The sequence below is a fragment of the Cajanus cajan genome, chromosome 8 (assembly GCF_000230855.2).
Source record: "Cajanus cajan strain Asha chromosome 8, NIPB_CcT2T_4, whole genome shotgun sequence".
Lineage (NCBI taxonomy): Eukaryota > Viridiplantae > Streptophyta > Magnoliopsida > Fabales > Fabaceae > Cajanus > Cajanus cajan.
The window spans coordinates 47437542-47456005 of record NC_138524.1 but is presented as its reverse complement, the minus strand read 5'-3'; the positions used below and the strand labels follow the sequence as shown (position 1 = coordinate 47456005).

The following is an 18464-nucleotide window of genomic DNA, read 5'->3' as shown; positions in this document are numbered from 1 at the left end:
GGTGGAGGTTCTACCCTAGTTCCGGTTACTGTTTAAGGAAAGAGAGGAGGAGGTTCTGCCCAAGTTCCTATTTATCCAGGTACGGGGGAAAAGGGGATTATTTATATGTAGAGTACATGAGGGAATTGGGTAGAGGAAGAATTCCTTAGGATTATGATTAATTTTATAATTATTTTATTTGGAGAATTATTAGTTCCATTAAAATTATCTGTGTTGAGGTTTATAAATATGCCTAAGTGTAGGAATGATGATCTGGGATGAAGAATGAATTGTAAAGAAAATGCGGTGAGCTAGATTTTGGAATAATTAGGGGTTTTACTGCTTATACTAATTATTCTATTGATTATTATATTAATGAAAGTTATTGCTATATTACTTGTTAAGAATGAATGATATTGATGTGAATTGCTTGAGGGGTATGTAAACCCTATTTTTTTGAGCTTATCTGTTATGTATGTGATATGGAATTGCGTACGTGATATGAATTTGAGTTATGAGATGAGATGTTGTATGAATGTGATTTTGATTTTGATTGTGGTGCCTCACATTGATGACTAGGGATGGCACGGCCCCTGGGTAAGTGGTGCTACAGGGAGGGCGTGACCCTAGCATGGTGTGGGATGAGTAAGACAATTAACACCCACCACTTATGTCGTTTATGGCAGCCCTGGCATAGGGTTAATTGCAAGAGATTGTATTGATTGTAATGTGATTGTGTTTCCTCACACCAAATGACTAGGGATGGCACGGCCCCTGGGTAAGTGATGCTACAGGGAGGGTGTGACCCTGGTCTGGTGTGGGTTGAGTGAGACAATTAACCTGTATCACTTGTGTCAGATGTGGCGCGGTCTTGGCATAGTGTTAATTGTTATATTGATGTGAATGAGGAAAGGTAAAAATGATAATGTTAATTATAAAATCTAAATGGATTGTGATGGATTGATAAATTATGGTACATGCTCGTAAATATTTTATTAAATAAAGAAATATGATGAGATTTTAATATGGTGTGTTTGGATGTACTTTGCATATAGATATCTTCTTTTCTCACCGTATAAATTGTGGATATTTTAGGTGGAGAGGATCCAGCTGCAAGTGGCATATAGGATGCCAACAGTTTTATTTTGGGAAATGCTCTGATATTGTGACATCGGGGCAGAGGATTTTTAGGAAGAAATATTTATGTGAATTTGGTACTGTAATATTACTTTGAAAATAATTTGTAAAAACTCTTGTGTTTTATGTTTGATATTTCTATTAATGTGGTTGTCGAAGTTTCTCATGTGAACCCTTTTACTGTAATTAAAAGATTTATTACAATATATGTGTTGGGGTAATAAGGGTGTCACAGGGTTTGGCTGAACATAGCCAAGGGAGACTAAGGAAAATATCAAGACTCAAAGGCTCACTCAATATTATAATTTCTAAATTATTTACAAGGTGTTGTGTCTAGGGTATTTATAGGAGTGGTAGGCATCTAGGGTTGCATTAGCCGAAATTTACAATGCCAAATGCACACCAAATGAAACCCAAATTAACCCTAGATGCAACTTGGTGGCCAAGGATGGAATCTTTGGGTTTAGTTAGGCTACATCTAGGTGCATGATAAGACCATGCAACCTTGGCCTTCCACTTGGGCCTAAGCCTTTCTAAGTCCAAAAATAGCTCCAAACACCACCAAAAATGCGTCTAGCATCCTAATTAAATACCTTAGCTAAAATTAAAAGCCTATGATCTAAAGCACCCCATAATACAAGGGTAAAATGAGAAATACAAAAGAAAATAAATCCTATGACTATGATACCCCAAAATACAAGGGTAAAAATGACAAATACAAGTAAAATAAATCCTATGACTAAGATACCCCAAAATACAAGGGTAAAAATAGGAAATACAAGTAAAATAAATCCTATGTCTAAGATACCCAAAATATAAGGGTGAAAATGGGAAATTTAAAGATAAGGACAAAATAGAAATAAATTTTATGCTAATAAAAACATAGGAGCTAAGGCCCAAAAGTGGGCTCACTCCTCTTAGGGTTTTCAAAACTAACTCATTCCTCTTGCCTCTTTCAAAATATTACCTCTTGGTCTTCTTGGCCTTAGTGTGATTCCATCAATAATAATAATAATAATAATAATAATAATAATAATAATATCGTAATTTTGAAGAATAATGAAATCTCTAAATATCATACCAAATATTATGACATTGGTTTTATCTAAAACTTATAAACTAACCTATAAGTTTCACATACATCTTAATTTTGGAAAGAATAACTAATAGTTATAGTATATATGAATATGTAAAAGCAAAAAAACAAAAAAAAAACGCAAATAATAATTTCTATTTAAAAATTTTATGCATGTAAATTTGGTTTGGTAGTATTTAAAATATGCATTATTGACATACTTATTGGTTAGCATTGTAACACCCCAGTTTTTATTTAACTTTTCATTTATTTTAATTGAGGGTATTTTGGTAATTTTATAAAGGTATAGGGTTGATTTAGTAGCTTGGAACGTGCTGTTCCGGAATTGGAACGGGCCGTTCCAAACTACCAAAATGTTTGTGATTTAGTAGCTTGGAACGGGCTGTTTCGGAATTGGAACGGGCCGTTCCAAACTACCAAAATGTATGTGATTTAGTAGCTTGGAACGGGCTGTTCCAGAATTGGAACGGGCCGTTCCAAACTACCAAAATGTACGTCAGTTAGTAGCCCAGAACGGGCCGTTCTCAAGTTGGAACGGGCCGTTCCGGACTATTAAAACTGCTTATAACCCTAAATTGGAACAGGCCGTTCCCAAAATTATGGCCGTTGTGAGTAATTAATGCACACCAGAACGGGCCGTTCTGGTTTGAGAACGGGCCGTTCTGGATGTGATTTTTACCCATGATTAAAGGGTCCAGAACGGGCCGTTCCGGATTTGGAACGGCCCGTTCCGGCGTAGAATGCCTATAAATTGAGCCCTCTGCCACTCCCAAAAAGCACACACTAGTACAAAAGAAGTGTACTACGTCGGGTATTTTAGGCTTTTTACGTCAGAAAATGTACCGACGTAGAAACGGGAGACGTAAATTTTACGTCGGACCTGCAAACTCGACGTAAATTTACGTCGGACATTACGAAATCCAACGTAAAAAAGTAGTTAAAAAACAAAAAAAAAAACATAAGAACGCAGGCAGAACGGCCCGTTCTGCAATCAGAACGGCCCGTTCTCCAAGCAGAACAGCCGTTCTGCTTGCAGAACAAGCCGTTCTGCTTGATAGACCTAGCTCCAAATCCAGACTTGTTCACTTCCTTCTCCAGCTTCAAAAACTGGAAATGCAGCACAAACATTATTACAAAATCTAAGCTACTGCATAGAAAAACAAGATAGCGAGATCCCCTAACCTCGAAAATGTAAACTTCGTGGTTCCAAGCTGAACGAGAAGCACGGGGGAAGAAATCTAAGTTGTTGAAGAGGAAGAAGGAGAAGCTTGAAATGAATCCCTGAAAAGCAACTCTAAAGGATAAGAGGAAGGCTCTGAAAATCCCCTTCAGCCTTTGCGCGCGGGAGGTGAAATTTTGAAATCTATAGCTACTGCGCCTTCTTTTAATAAGTAGTTGTGGAGATGCGTCTTATTTACGTCGACCCTAATTGGGTCCGACGTAAATTTTAATATCTACGTCAGACACAATGCGTAGCCGACGTAGATGTTAAAATTTACGTCGGACCCATTTAGGACCGACGTAAATAATCCACCAAAATTACGGTACATGCCACCGCGTTTTTATAACGTCGGTGGTGCCATTTTCCGACGTCATTTAGGTGACGTAAAGGCCTCTTTTTGCACTAGTGACACCTCTCATTTTCTGATTTCTTTTCTTTTGCTCTCTCTTCTTTTCTCTCTTCCTTCCTCTACTTTTTGCTTCAGACTGGGGGGAACCCAGCGAGGGAGACCAACCAGATATGGTGTAGATTCAGCTTCTACATATCTAGATTCAGCTTCTACATATCCAGGTACGGTGGAAAAGGGGATTATTTATATGTAAAGTTACATGAGGGAATTGGGTAGAGGAAGAGCCCGTAGGATTATGAGTAATTTTATAATTATTTCTGTTTGGAGAATTATTTGTCTTATGTGATTCTGTATATATTTAGGACTATGAATATATGATTAATTTGTAAAAATGATGCTCTGGGAGAGAGAACGAAATTATAGAAAAGTGCCTGTAAGTTAGGTTTTGGAAAAATTGGATTATTTCTGTTTGAGGAATTAATGGTACCATTAGATTCTGTATGTGTTGAGGATTAGAAATATATATTTAATTTGTAAGAATGATGATCTGAGAGAGAGAACGAAATTGTAGAAAAGTTCCTGTGAGCTAGGTTTTGGACCAATTGGGGGTTTTACAGTTTATGTTGAAATTATATTAAATTGGTAATTCCGTTGAGTATTATATTAATTTATGAATGTTATTGCTATATTATTTGATAAAAATTGATGAGTTAGATGTGAATTGTTTGATGTGTATAAAACCCATTATTTTGGACTTATTTGATGTGTGTATGGATTTGAGCTATGAGATGAGATGTTGTATGGATGTGAATATGATTATGATTGTGGTTCCTCACATCAATGACTAGGGATGGCACGGCCCCTGGGTAAGTGATGCTACAGGGAGGGCGTGACCCTAGCATGGTGTGGGATGAGTAAGGCAGTTAACATATATCACTTATGTCCAATATGGCAGCCCTGGCATTGGGTTAATTGTAAGAGATTGTGTGGATTGTGATGTGATTGTGGTTCCTCACATCAATGACCAGGGATGGCACGGCCCCTGCGTAAGTGATGCTACAGGGAGGACGTGACCCTGACATGGTGTGGGATGAGTGAGGCAATTAACCCGTATCACTTATGTCAGTTGTGGCGTGGCCTTGGCATAGTGTTAATTGTAAGATTGTGTGAATTATGAATTGAAAAATGATAATGTTAATTACAAGATTTGAGATAAATGGGTGTGATTGCGAATTATGAAGTGAAAATGATGCATGATTGAAAGAGTTATGATATATAGAAATGCTTGTAAATATTTCATTATGTAATGAGATTACATTGTTGTGTATGTGCTTTACATATGGATGTTTTCTTTTCTTACCGTACAAATTGTGGATGTTTTAGGTGAGGAAGATCTGGCTACGAGTGGCATCTAGAATGCCAACAGTTGAATTGTGGGGATGCTCTGATATTGTGACATCGGGGCAGAGGATTTTTTAGAACATAGGTTTTTATATGAATTTGGAATTGTAAATGTTATTTTTGAAAAAAATTTGTAAACTCTTGCGTTTCATTTTTTATTATTGTGGTTATTGAAGAATAATTTTGAAGATTTTCTTGTGAACCCTTTTACCAAAATTGAAAAATTTATTTGTAAGTTTTCATTATTACAATATATGTGTTGGGGTAGTAAGGGTGTCACATTTAGTGGTATCAGAGCAGGTCGATCCAATTGGCCGTGAGTTATGAGTCTACTATGCTTGTTTGGTAGATAATTGATGGAATGAATTGATTGTGGAATTTGTTGATATGTTAGTGCTATGATTGATTAAGTTTGTTGTTTACTTATAGTATAATTGTTAACTTTTCTGAAGAATAGAAAAGTAATGGCAGGAGGTAGGAACGATCGTGCAATCGCTGATGCTCTACAAGCGATGGCTCAGGCTCTTGGTAATTTGAACCAACGACCAGAGATAGATTGGTTAGAGAGATTCCAGCGAAATAATCCGCCAAGCTTCCGTGGGGGTTATAATCTTGATGGAGCTGCTGACTGGATTTTTGAAGTTGAAAAAATATTCCAAGTTATGGGATGTCCTTTGATACAGAAGGTGACTTTGGCTACCTTCATGCTTTCTGGAGAGGATGGCATCTGGTGGTAAGGTACGTTGCAAAGAATGAAAGCTGCAGGAACCCAAGTGAACTGGGAGAATTTCAAGCGGCTATTCTGGGAGAAATACTTTCCGCGGGATGTGAGACATAAGAAACAGGTGGAATTCCTTGAGTTGAAGCAAGGAGAAAATTTTGTGGCTGAGTATGTGACTAAGTTTGAAGACTTGGTCAAATTTTGTCCTATGTATGATGGTGTGGACAATGAGGAGGACAAATGTGTGAAGTTTGTGAGTGGTCTTCGCCCTGAGATTAAACAAGTTTTCAATTATCAAGGGATCACTCACTATCATGAATTAGTAAACAAGTGCCGAGTATATGATGAGAACAACCGTGCTAGGGTAACTCATTATAAGAGTGGAGGACCCATGAGAAATAATAAGTTTGGTTCATCTAGTAAGGGTAAGCCTTACACCAAGTCTGTTGGAGATTCAAGTTCTAAAGTGAATAACCAAGGTTCTTTGCAACAAAGGAGTCAAGCTCCAATGACTAGCCAAACTTCTAGAAGGGAAAGTATGGGTTCTGTTCCACACAACAATTGCTTCAAATGTGGACAGCCAGGTCATAGGGCAATTGAGTGTCGGACGCAAAGAGCTATAACATGCTTCAAATGTCAAGCGAAGGGACACAAAGCTAGTGAATGCCCCCACAATAGGAAAGAAACAACAGACGTTGGAGGGAGCGCTAGCAAACCTAGAGTGACAGGAAGGGTGTTTTCCTTGAGTGGTGCTGAAGCTACGCAATATCCAAAGACTTAATCCAGGGTATGTGTTTCATCAAGGGAACTCCTCTAATTATTTTGTATGACTCTGGTGCGACTCACTCTTTTATATCACATGCGTGTGTGTCCAAATTAAAATTACCTGTTTCTTCCTTGTCTTTTGAATTAATAGTAGAGACACCAACTAGTGGTTCAGTGTCTACTTCTGATGTCTATTTAAAGTGTCCTTTGATTATTGATGGTAGAGATTTCATGGTTGACTTAATTTGTTTGCCTCTAAGTCAGCTAGATGTTATTCTAGGTATGGACTGGTTATCTTCCAATCATGTCCTTTTGAATTGTGCTGATAAATCTATTGTTTTTGGTGACCCTGTTGAAAAGGTGAGTAAGGATTATTTGACTGCCAACCAAGTTAAGGTATCTTTACAAGAAGATGCCCATGTGTACATGTTGTTAGCTTCTTTGAATTCTGAGAGTAATGTTTTGGTGAATGAACTGCCTGTTGTGTGTGACTTTTCTGATGTCTTCTCTGATGATATGTCTAGCTTACCACCTAGAAAAGAAGTAGAATTTTCCATAGACTTAGTACTTGGAACAGGACCTATTTCTATTGCACCTTATAGGATGTCACCCGTAGAGTTAGTGGAGCTTAAGAAACAAATAGAAGACTTGTTAGAGAAGGGATTTGTGAGGCCTAGTGTATCACCTTGGGGAGCACCCGTACTATTAGTTAAGAAGAAGGATGGTAGCATGAGATTGTGTGTAGATTATCGCCAGTTGAATAAGGTGACCATTAAGAATAAATATCCATTGCCTAGGATAGATGATCTTATGGACCAGTTGGTGGGTGCTTGTGTATTTAGTAAAATTGATCTTAGATCGGGGTACCATCAGATTAGAGTTAAGGGTGAGGATGTACCTAAGACAGCATTTAGGACTTGTTATGGACACTATGAGTATCTAGTAATGCCTTTTGGTGTGACAAATGCTCCTGCAATTTTTATGGATTACATGAACCGAATTTTTCCTCCGTACTTGGATAAATTTGTAGTTGTCTTCATAGATGACATACTAGTTTATTCCAAGACTAAAGATGAACATGAGGAACACTTAAAGGTAGTACTTCAAACTCTCAGAGAGAGACAACTTTATGCCAAGTTGTCTAAGTGTGACTTTTGGCTAGAGGAAGTGAGTTTCTTAAGACATGTGATTTCAAGTGGGGGTATAGCAGTAGATCCATCTAAAGTTGAGGCGGTACTTAAGTGGGAGACACCTAAGTCAGTTAGTGAGATTAGGAGCTTCCTTGGATTGGCTGGATACTATAGAAGGTTCATAGAGGGATTCTCTAAGTTAGCATTACCCTTGACAAGTTTAACTAGGAAAGGAGTTGTGTTTGTATGGGATAGTAAATGTGAGAATAGTTTCCGAGCTCTTAAGGATAAGTTGACTAGTGCACCTATTTTAGTGTTACCTGACCTTAGTAATACTTTTGTGGTTTATTGTGACGCTTCTAAGATGGGTTTGGGTGGAGTTTTAATGCAAGAGGGGAAGGTCGTATCTTATGCATCTAGGCAATTGAAAGTACATGAGAAGAATTACCCCACCCATGATCTTGAATTAGCAGCTGTGGTATTCACACTTAAGATTTGGAGACATTATTTGTATGGTTCAAAATTTGAGGTGTTTAGTGATCATAAGAGTCTTAGGTATTTGTTTGACCAAAAGGAATTAAATATGAGGCAAAGGAGATGGTTAGAGTTCCTTAAGGATTATGATTTTGATCTTAGTTATCATCCGGGCAAAGCCAATGTGGTAGCTGATGCTTTAAGTAGGAAATCTTTGCATTTGTCTTCTCTTATGATTAGGGAGATGGACCTTTTGGCTCAATTTAGAGACTTGAGTTTGACTTGTGAGGTGACCCCTAGTAGTGTGAGACTAGGTATGACTCGGGTGACTAGTGAGTTGTTGAAGGAAATTGGAGAAGCATAGTTAGTGGATTCATTTCTAGTGGCTAGGCATGAAGCTATAGGACAAGGTATTGGAGGAGAATTTACCTTGGGTGTAGATGGAGTGTTAAGACTTAAAGACCGAGTGTGCGTGCCCAGTGACCCTACACTTAGACGTTTGATACTAGAGGAAGGTCATAGGAGCAACTTAGTTTTCACCCAAGAGCAACTAAGATGTATCAAGACCTTAGAAAGATATTTTGGTGGCCTAGGATGAAGAAAGATATAGCTGAATTTGTGAGTGCTTGTTTAGTATGTCAGAAGGCTAAGATAGAACATCAGAAACCTTCAGGACTACTTCAGCCTTTGAGTATACCCGAGTGGAAGTGGGATAACATATCTATGGATTTTGTAATTACTTTGCCTAGGACTAGGAGAGGGCATGATTCCATTTGGGTTATTGTTGATAGGTTGACTAAGAGTGCACATTTCTTACCTATTAACATTAGGTATTCTCTTGAGAAATTGGCTAGACTATATATTGATCAGATTGTGAGATTGCATGGCATACCATCTAGCATAGTGTCAAACAGAGACCCTAGATTCACCTCTAGGTTTTGGGAGAGCCTACAATGAGCTTTGGGGACCCAACTTAGACTTAGTTCAGCTTACCACCCTCAAACTGATGGTCAGACTGAGAGGACTATTCAATCTTTAGAGGATTTGCTTAGAGCCTGTGTGTTGGACCAAGGGGGTAGTTGGGATAGTCTTTTACCTTTGCTAGAATTTACCTATAATAATAGTTACCACTCTAGTATAGGTATGGCACCTTATGAAGCCTTGTATGGTAGGAGATGTAGGACCCCTTTGTGTTAGTGCGAGCCTGGTGATAATGTTATCTTAGGACTTGAGATTGTGCAACAAACCATTGATAAGGTTAGATTGATACAAGAGAGGATGAGAGCAGCTCAGAGTAGACAGAAAAGTTATGCTGACAGGAGAAGGAAGGACTTGGAATTTCAAGAAGGTGACCATGTGTTCTTGAAAGTCACTCCATGGAATGGGGTTGGCAGGGCATTGAAATCCAGAAAACTTACTCCTCGATTTATTGGTCCTTTCCAAATTCTGAAAAGAGTCGGTAGTGTTGCCTACCAAATTGCTTTTCCTCCTAATCTGTCAAATCTCCATGATGTTTTCCACATTTCCCAACTTCGGAAATACATTCATGATCCTTCGCATGTGATTGAGTCGGATAATCTTGAGGTTAAGGAGAACCTAACTGTGGAAGCTACCCCGGTGAGAGTTGAGGATCGAATGGTGAAGCAACTTAGGGGTAAGGAAATTCCTTTGGTGAAAGTTATTTGGGGAGGAGCTGCACCTGAAAGTGCTACTTGGGAGCTAGAGGAGAAGATGAAAGCATCGTATCCATTTTTATTTGCTTCAGGTAATTTCGAGGATGAAATTTCTAAAAAGAGGGGAGAATTGTAACACCCCAGTTTTTATTTCACTTTTTATTTATTTTAATTGAGGGTATTTTGGTAATTTTATAAAGGTATAGCGGTGATTTAGTAGCTTCGAACGGGCTGTTCCGGAATTAGAACGGGCCGTTCCAAACTACCAAAATGTTTGTGATTTAGTAGCTTGGAACGGGCTATTCCGGAATTGGAACGGCCCGTTTCAAACTACCAAAATGTATGTGATTTAGTAGCTTGGAACGGGCTGTTCCAGAATTGGAACGGGCCGTTCCAAACTACCAAAATGTACATGAGTTAGTAGCCCAGAACGGGCCGTTCTCAAGTTGGAACGGGTCGTTCCGGACTATTAAAACTGCTTATAACCCTAAATTGGAATGGGCTTGGAACGAGCCGTTCCCAAAATTATGATCGTTGTGAGTAATTAATGCACACCAGAACTAGCCGTTCTGGTTTGAGAACGGGCCGTTCTGGATGTGATGTTTACCCATGATTGAAGGGTCCAGAACGGGCCGTTCCGGATTTGGAACGGGCCGTTCCGGCGTAGAATGCCTATAAATTGAGCCCTCTGCCACTCCCAAAAAGCACACCTCTCATTTTCTGATTTCTTTTGTTCTGCTCTCTCTTCTTTTCTCTCTTCTTTCCTCTACTTTCTACTTCAGACCGGGGGGAACCCAGCGAGGGATACCAACCAAATCTGGTGTAGATTCAGCTTCTACATATCTAGATTCAGCTTCTACATATCCAGGTACGGGGGAAAGGGGATTATTTATATGTAAAGTTACATGAGGGAATTGGGTAGAGGAAGAGCCCGTAGGATTATGAGTAATTTTATAATTATTTCTGTTTGGAGAATTATTTGTCTTATTTGATTCTGTATATATTTAGGACTATGAATATATGATTAATTTGTAAAAATGATGCTCTGGGAGAGAGAACGAAATTATAGAAAAATGCCTGTAAGTTAGGTTTTGGAAAAATTGGATTATTTCTATTTGAGGAATTAATGGTACCATTAGATTCTGTATGTGTTGAGGATTAGAAATATATATTTAATTTGTAAGAATGATGATCTGAGAGAGAGAACGAAATTATAGAAAAGTGCTTGTGAGCTAGGTTTTGGACCAATTGGGGGTTTTACTGTTTATGTTGAAATTATATTAAATTGGTAATTCTGTTGAGTATTATATTAATTTATGAATGTTATTGCTATATTATTTCATAAAAATTGATGAGTTAGATGTGAATTGTCTGATGTGTATGAAACCCATTATTTTGGACTTATTTGATGTGTGTATGGATTTGAGTTATGAGATGAGATGTTGTATGGATGTGAATATGATTATGATTGTGGTTCCTCACATCAATGACTAGGGATGGCACGGCCCCTGGGTAAATGATGCTACAGGGAGGGCGTGGCCCTAGCATGGTGTGGGATGAGTAAGGCAGTTATCACATATCACTTATGTCAAATATGGCAGTCCTGGCATAGGGTTAATTGTAAGAGATTGTGTGGATTGTGATGTGATTGTGGTTCCTCACATCAATGACCAGGGATGGCACGGCCCCTGGGTAAGTGATGCTACAGGGAGGGCGTGACCCTGACATGGTGTGGGATGAGTGAGGCAATTAACTCGTATCACTTATGTCAGTTGTGGCATGGCCTTGACATAGTGTTAATTGTAAGATTGTGTGAATTATGAATTGAAAAATGATAATGTTAATTACAAGATTTGAGATAAATATGGGTGTGATTGCGAATTATGAAGTGAAAATGATGCATGATTGATAGAGTTATGATATATAGAAATGCTTGTAAATATTTCATTATGTAATGAGATTACATTGTTGTGTATGTGTTTTACATATGAATGTTTTCTTTTCTTACCGTACGAATTGTGGATGTTTTAGGTGAGGAAGATCTGGCTACGAGTGGCATTTAGAATGCCAACGGTTGAATTGTGGGGATGCTCTGATATTGTGACATCGGGGCAGAGGATTTTTTAGAACATAGGTTTTTATATGAATTTGGAATTGTAAATGTTATTTTTGAAAACAATTTGTAAACTCTTGCGTTTTATTTTTATTATTGTGGTTATTGAAGAATAATTTTGAAGATTCTCATGTGAACCCTTTTACCAAAATTGAAAAATTTATTTGTAAGTTTTCATTATTACAATATATGTGTTGGGGTAGTAAGGGTGTCACAAGCATAATATTTGAATTCAGTATATATTTTTAAAGTCTTATTTTTCTTAATTTTGTACTCTATCCAAACCTGCTTATTACAAATATGAAACAGTTTGTAAATAACTTTGCTAACTCACTAAGTTGAGTCCTTGTATGAAACTTTTTTAACATATTTTGAATCATTTACGAGGATATATAAAATAGAAAGGAAAATAAACAGCAAGAGAAAGTAAGTACCTGTGGGAAAGATTGAAGTTTCCCATCCTGTAAGGAGTAAGAAGAGGGATGACATGATTTTGTTCAGTCATTTTCGTGTAGATCAATTAATTAGTTCTCTTCCTTTCCTATATTTCTTTCTCCTATGCCTTCTCCAAAAGTTGCACTTTGATTTACCCTTTTATTTTGATAGTGTTAATGGGGATTCAATTTGGTATATATACATCTTAGGGTGCATGCATGCTTTTATGATAAATAAATATATAAAAAAAAAATTCATCAAGATCAAATCGGATGATATATATATGATGTAACGCATTGCGTTAATTAATTAATTCAGTTTTGTATTTGTAGTACATAAAGTTCTCATTTGCTTTTTAAATAAAGTTGTCATATAGTCAATAATATCCGATGATGGTTCTAAATGGATGTATGTGTTACACTAAGGAGGTCATGGCCCCTCCTGAATTTTTTTTTTTAATTTCTAAAATTGTTAATTTCAATTATTATTTAGAATTTTTAAGAAGTAAAATATTATTTTACTTAATTTTTTTATTCAAATTTCTTTATCTTGTACTGTGAGTAACTTATTCTTAATTAGCTCAACTACTAAAACTATAATAATTATAATTTCGATTGAGACATTTAACTACATTCAATATGTCACGACATCTTGTACATGTCAAGACTTATAAAACTTAATTCTTTCATGTTTTTATTTATGAAATGTTTTATTTATTATAATAATAGAATTATAATTAAATTATTAAATAATACTTATTATTGTTTTTTTAATTGTTGCATTATAAAATTTAAGATATATACTCATCCCAAAGTCTTTTATTTTATTGTATTTTCTTCTAATATACTAAAAAATAAATAATAAAAATTTTAAAAGCTAAAAATTAAATAAGCTCGAATTTATTATTTTTCTACGAAAATTCTGTTATATTATTCAATCAAGTTTATATATAAATTTTTTATAAATTTGTTAACATATATATTTTATGCATTATTTTAAAAAAAATATTGAAAGTCAAACATCTAATTGTAAATTGTCAATTTCACTATAATTGAGACTTGAATTTTAAAGATCCTCCTAAATGAAAATTTATTCTTATATATTGAGTGAAAATCAAAGAAAGATTTAACAAAATTTTTAGAGTATGATATAGAAATTTACAACTACAAATATAAAAATGGCTTAAATAATATTATTTATTTAATCATAGAAGATTTTCGTGATATAGAGAATAATATCTTGTATTTTGATACATCTACTTAACATTTTGAAATAAATAAATATAAATACTTTTATTTAAAATTTCAATAAATATATATATAATGAAAAACTTTTCTAAAGTTGTCTCCCTAAACTTTCGAGTCTGGCTTCATTCCAGTTGTGAAAACATAGTTTTAAAAACTGGACCGGTTATCAAACCGGTTAAGGTACTGGGTTAGTGGGTTAAAGGTTGAACTGGTGGGTCACATGTTGAACCGCATAACTCGATTTTTATTATTATTTTTTTTAAAAAAATATTCATATTAAATATATTTTATACTTATAAATTTTAATAAATTCATATCTTATTTTAAATTTCAATTTTTCTAAAATTATTTTTATTTTTATTTTGTAAAAAATACATTAAAAAATTTCATGTTAAACTATATATTAATACAAATTAAAAATATAAATAATATGTACATATATAATATGCTTGCAATTGATATCACGAAATAATATATATAATATCTACATAGATATTATATTATTAAATATATAATTTAAAATTAATAATATACTATAAAAGTTATTTAAGTTGTATATATTACAAACAAATAAATTAGAAAAGTAGTCATTGTTATATTTAATAAGACTCTTTGCTTTTCCATTAAGAGATTCAATTTTCATTATTATTTTTTAGGTTTATGGTCCCTTAAAAAAATAAAAAAATAATTTAAAAAAAAAGTGTGGTTGAACCGGTTTGACCCGCCGGTTCACTGGTTGAACCAGAAAATTGACTAGTCCAATTCGGTTTGAAACGGGTCGACTGTATAACCGATCCAACTTAAGATTCGGATCGGTTGGACCACCGGTTCTCGATCTAACCGGTCCGACCGGCCGGTTCAATCCGATTTTTAAAACACTGTGTGAAAGTATGATGGATTCCTCCTTCCAGGAATAACGTATTGTAGGGAGAGGAAGTCCTTGCCCTTGATCTTGTTCACCAAAGGGAAGACACAAAGGAGATTTTTGGGGTGGGAAAAAGGAATGGTTTGCGTGAAGGTGTTTAGGGTGGCGGAAGGTGTTTAGGAATGGTGGTGGTTGCTCACAAGGTTGGCTCACTCCAATGAAAGGTGGAGGCCACTCTAGGGTTCCTATTCTCCAAGGGTGGAGATAGGAGGAGGCTAGCCGAAACTATCCTAGGGACTAAGGATGGATTTTGAGGCACAAAAGGCTCACTCAATATCATATAATCCAAAGTATTTACAAGTGGTGGGGTGTGGGGTATTTATAGGAGGGGAGGCATCTAGGGTTGCATTTGGAGTGTGCATGGCCGAAAATCACAAGGCAAATGCACTCCAAATGAAATGCCAAATGAACCCTAGATGCTACTTGGTGACCAAGTTTGGAATCTATGCGTCTAGATTGGCTATATCAAGGTGCATGATATGATCATGCAACCTTTGCCCTCCACTTGGGCCTAAGCCTTTCTATTCCCAAAAATAGGTCCAAATCTCACCAAAATAGGCGTCACCTCCTAATAGAAATACCCTAGCCCAAATTAAAAACCTAATTATCTAAAGCACCACATAATACAAGGGTAAAATGGGAAATACAAGGAAAATAAATCCTATGGCTAAAATACCCCAAAATACAAGGGTAAAAATGGAAAATAAAATAAATCCTAAATTAAAGAGGCTTAGGAGAGCACTAATACTCTATGATCATGAGGAGAGTGTCCCTAGGTGTGTGAACTCCCTCATCCTCTTCAACTCTCCTAGCCATGGACCTAGTGATGGGGCCCACATGTGTCTTCAAGGATGGTCCTCCATCATCCCCTCCTTCTTGAAAAGCATCTGTCCTCAGATTAGATTCGTCATCCAAATCCTCAGCTCCTTCGATAGAAGCTAGCTAAGCCATGAAAACTTCTAACTTCTCCAACACTCTTTGGGGTGGGCCATTCTTGGATAGCCTTTATTTTCTCGGAGTCAACTTGTACTCCTTCTTTGCCAACAATGAAGCCCAAAAACTTTACTTGCTCTTGACAAAAGGTACATTTTTCAAGGTTGGCATAGAGGTGGTTGACTCTAAGAATTATTAGGACTTGCCTTAGATGTCCAAGATGTTCATCTAAGGTCTTACTATACACAAGGATGTCATCAAAGTAGACAACCACAAATTTACCTATGCAATCCCTAAGAATATGATTCATTAGGCGCATGAAAGTACTAGGGGCATTAGTGAGGCCAAAAGGCATCACTAACCACTCATATAAACCAAATTTGGTCTTAAAAGCGGTTTTCCACTCATCACCTTCTTTGATTCGAATTTGGTGATAACCACTCTTAAGGTCAATCTTGGAAAATATGATGGCCCCATGCAATTCATCTAACATATCATCTAACCTAGGGATTGGGTGCCTATATTTTATTGTTATGTTATTGATGGCTCTACAATCAGTGCACATCCTCCATTTGCCATCTTTCTTAGGCACCAAAAGAACGGGGACGGCACAAGGGCTAAGGCTCTTTTGAACCCAACCCTTCTTCAACAAGTCATCAACTTGAGCTTCTATCTCTTTGGTTTCTTGAGGGTTAGTCCTATAGGCGGGCCTATTAGGAAGACTAGAACCCGGTATGAGGTCTATTTGATGTTCTATCCCTCTTAAAGGTGGAAGTCCACTTGGGACTTCTTGAGGAAATAGGTCGTCAAATTCTTTTAAAAGTTTTTGAACCTCATGAGGTAGAGACTCAAGCTCGTGACTGGTGGCAGCTAGTGTCTCTTTGAAGTAGAGAAGGTATAAAGGTTGTTCACACAAAAGAGTTGTCTTAATATCATTTTTAAGGGAAAAATGACTTTTGTGCACAACTCCCTTAGAGGAGACACTAGCCTCTAAGCTTGATACCTTCTCTTCCCCTTCTTCATTCAAGGGGGAATTTTTCTTTTGTTTTTGTTTTTGTTGTTTTTTTTTTGTTTTCTCTTCTTCTTCTCTCTTGGCTTTCATTTTAATTTGGTCCTCATTCACTTGTGAAGGTGATAGAGGACACAAAATAATTTTCTTACCTAGGTGGTGAAAACTTATCTTATTAGTGAGGCCATCATGCATGGTTTTCTTATCAAATTGCCAAGGCCTCCCAAGTAAAATATGGCTAGCATCCAATGGCACTATATCACATATAATTTCATCTTTATACTTGCCAATGGAGATAGGAATATTTACTTGTTGGTCAACTACAATCCCTCCTTCCTCATTGATCCATTGCAACTTGTAAGGTTTAGGATGAGGTAGAGTAGTCAAAGCTAATTTGTTAACCAATCTAGTACTACAACAATTACAGCTAGATCCACTATCCACAATGAGAGAACAAATGTTGTCTAAAACTTTGCATCTTGTGTGAAACAAGTTCTCTCTTTGGGATGGATCTAAGTCACTAGATTGATTACCAAGTAGCCTTCTTACCATTAATAAGTCTCCTTCACATGGGTAAGTCTCTTCCTCGGATGCTAAAACTTCTTCTTCATCACTTGAAGATGAAGAAGTAGCTTCATCAAGGCTACTATAGTGATCTTGGCCCCTTAAAATCATGGTTTTCTTAGTGGGACATTGTGAAGCAATGTGCCCACGGCCAAGACACTTGAAACACTTGATGTCACTTGTTTTAGTGTCTTTGGAAGACGTCCTTTGAGAGATTTCTTTTGCTTTTTCTTTGGGAAAAAGATTGGAAGAGGGGCCCTCCTTCTTAAAACTCTTGGAATAAGATGGAGTGGAGCTTTTTCTAAAAGTTTTTCTTTTAAGTTGGTGCTCCACCCTAGAACAAAGTTGAACAAGCTCATTCAAATCTCTATATGGTAAGAGCTCAACTTGGTCCCTTATTTCAAGGTTAAGACCACTTTGGAATCTTGAAATGGTGGTCCTCTCTTCTTCCCTTATCCCAGCCCTCATCATGAGTAACTCCATAGTTTGCCTATATTCTTCCACACTAGATGACCCTTGTTTCAATCTTTGTAGCTTATCCATAAGCTCACGGTCATAGTATGGAGGAATATGCCTCCTTCTCAAGGCACTACGGAGCTCATTCCAATATTGAATTGGAGGCTCATGGTTTATTCTCCTTTCTTTTTCTAAGGAGGTCCACCAATACATAGCATACCCTTGGAAGCTAAGGGTTGCTAAAGAAACCTTCCTATCTTCACTCACTCCATGGCAAGAGAAAAGTTGTTCCACTTTCATTTCCCAATCTAGATAATTTTCAACATTATCTTTGCCATGAAATGGGGGAAGAGTGATGTTAGGTTCCTTATTGGAAGACTCCCTATGTCTATGATGTCTTGGGGGTCTTTGATAGTAACCATCATTGTGATGGCTACTAATGAAGATATCACTTGGAGGTTGGGTATGATGCCCTTCCTCCTCATGAACACTTGCATGCATATGCCCCTTTCCTCTTGAGGGTTGAGGAGAAGTGACTCTTGGTCTTGAACCACTAGCCTCTCCTCCCACAACTAGCCTAGCAAGCAATCTTTTTATTTCTTCATTATTTTTTTCAAACTCTTTTTCTTTTCTTCTCAACTCTTCCTCTCTTTTTATATTGTCCTCTTCTTTTTTTCTTAGGTACTCTTTCAATTCCCTAAGTTCATCCCTAACACTAGACCTAGTACTACGAGAATTACGACCATGGACACTAGAATGATCACTCATCTTTGATCAAGAAAAGGTTTTCACAAATTGTTTTCAAAAAGGTTTTGAAAAGGTTTTCACAAAGAGT

The 18464-nt window shown here is 36.7% G+C and overlaps 1 pseudogene; it reads right to left on the bottom strand.

Moving 5' to 3' along the window:
* The window catches only part of LOC109793159 (putative 12-oxophytodienoate reductase 11), a 43685-nt pseudogene extending 31120 nt beyond the window's left edge, over positions 1-12565 (bottom strand).
* Positions 12566-18464: the final 5899 nt, after the last annotated feature.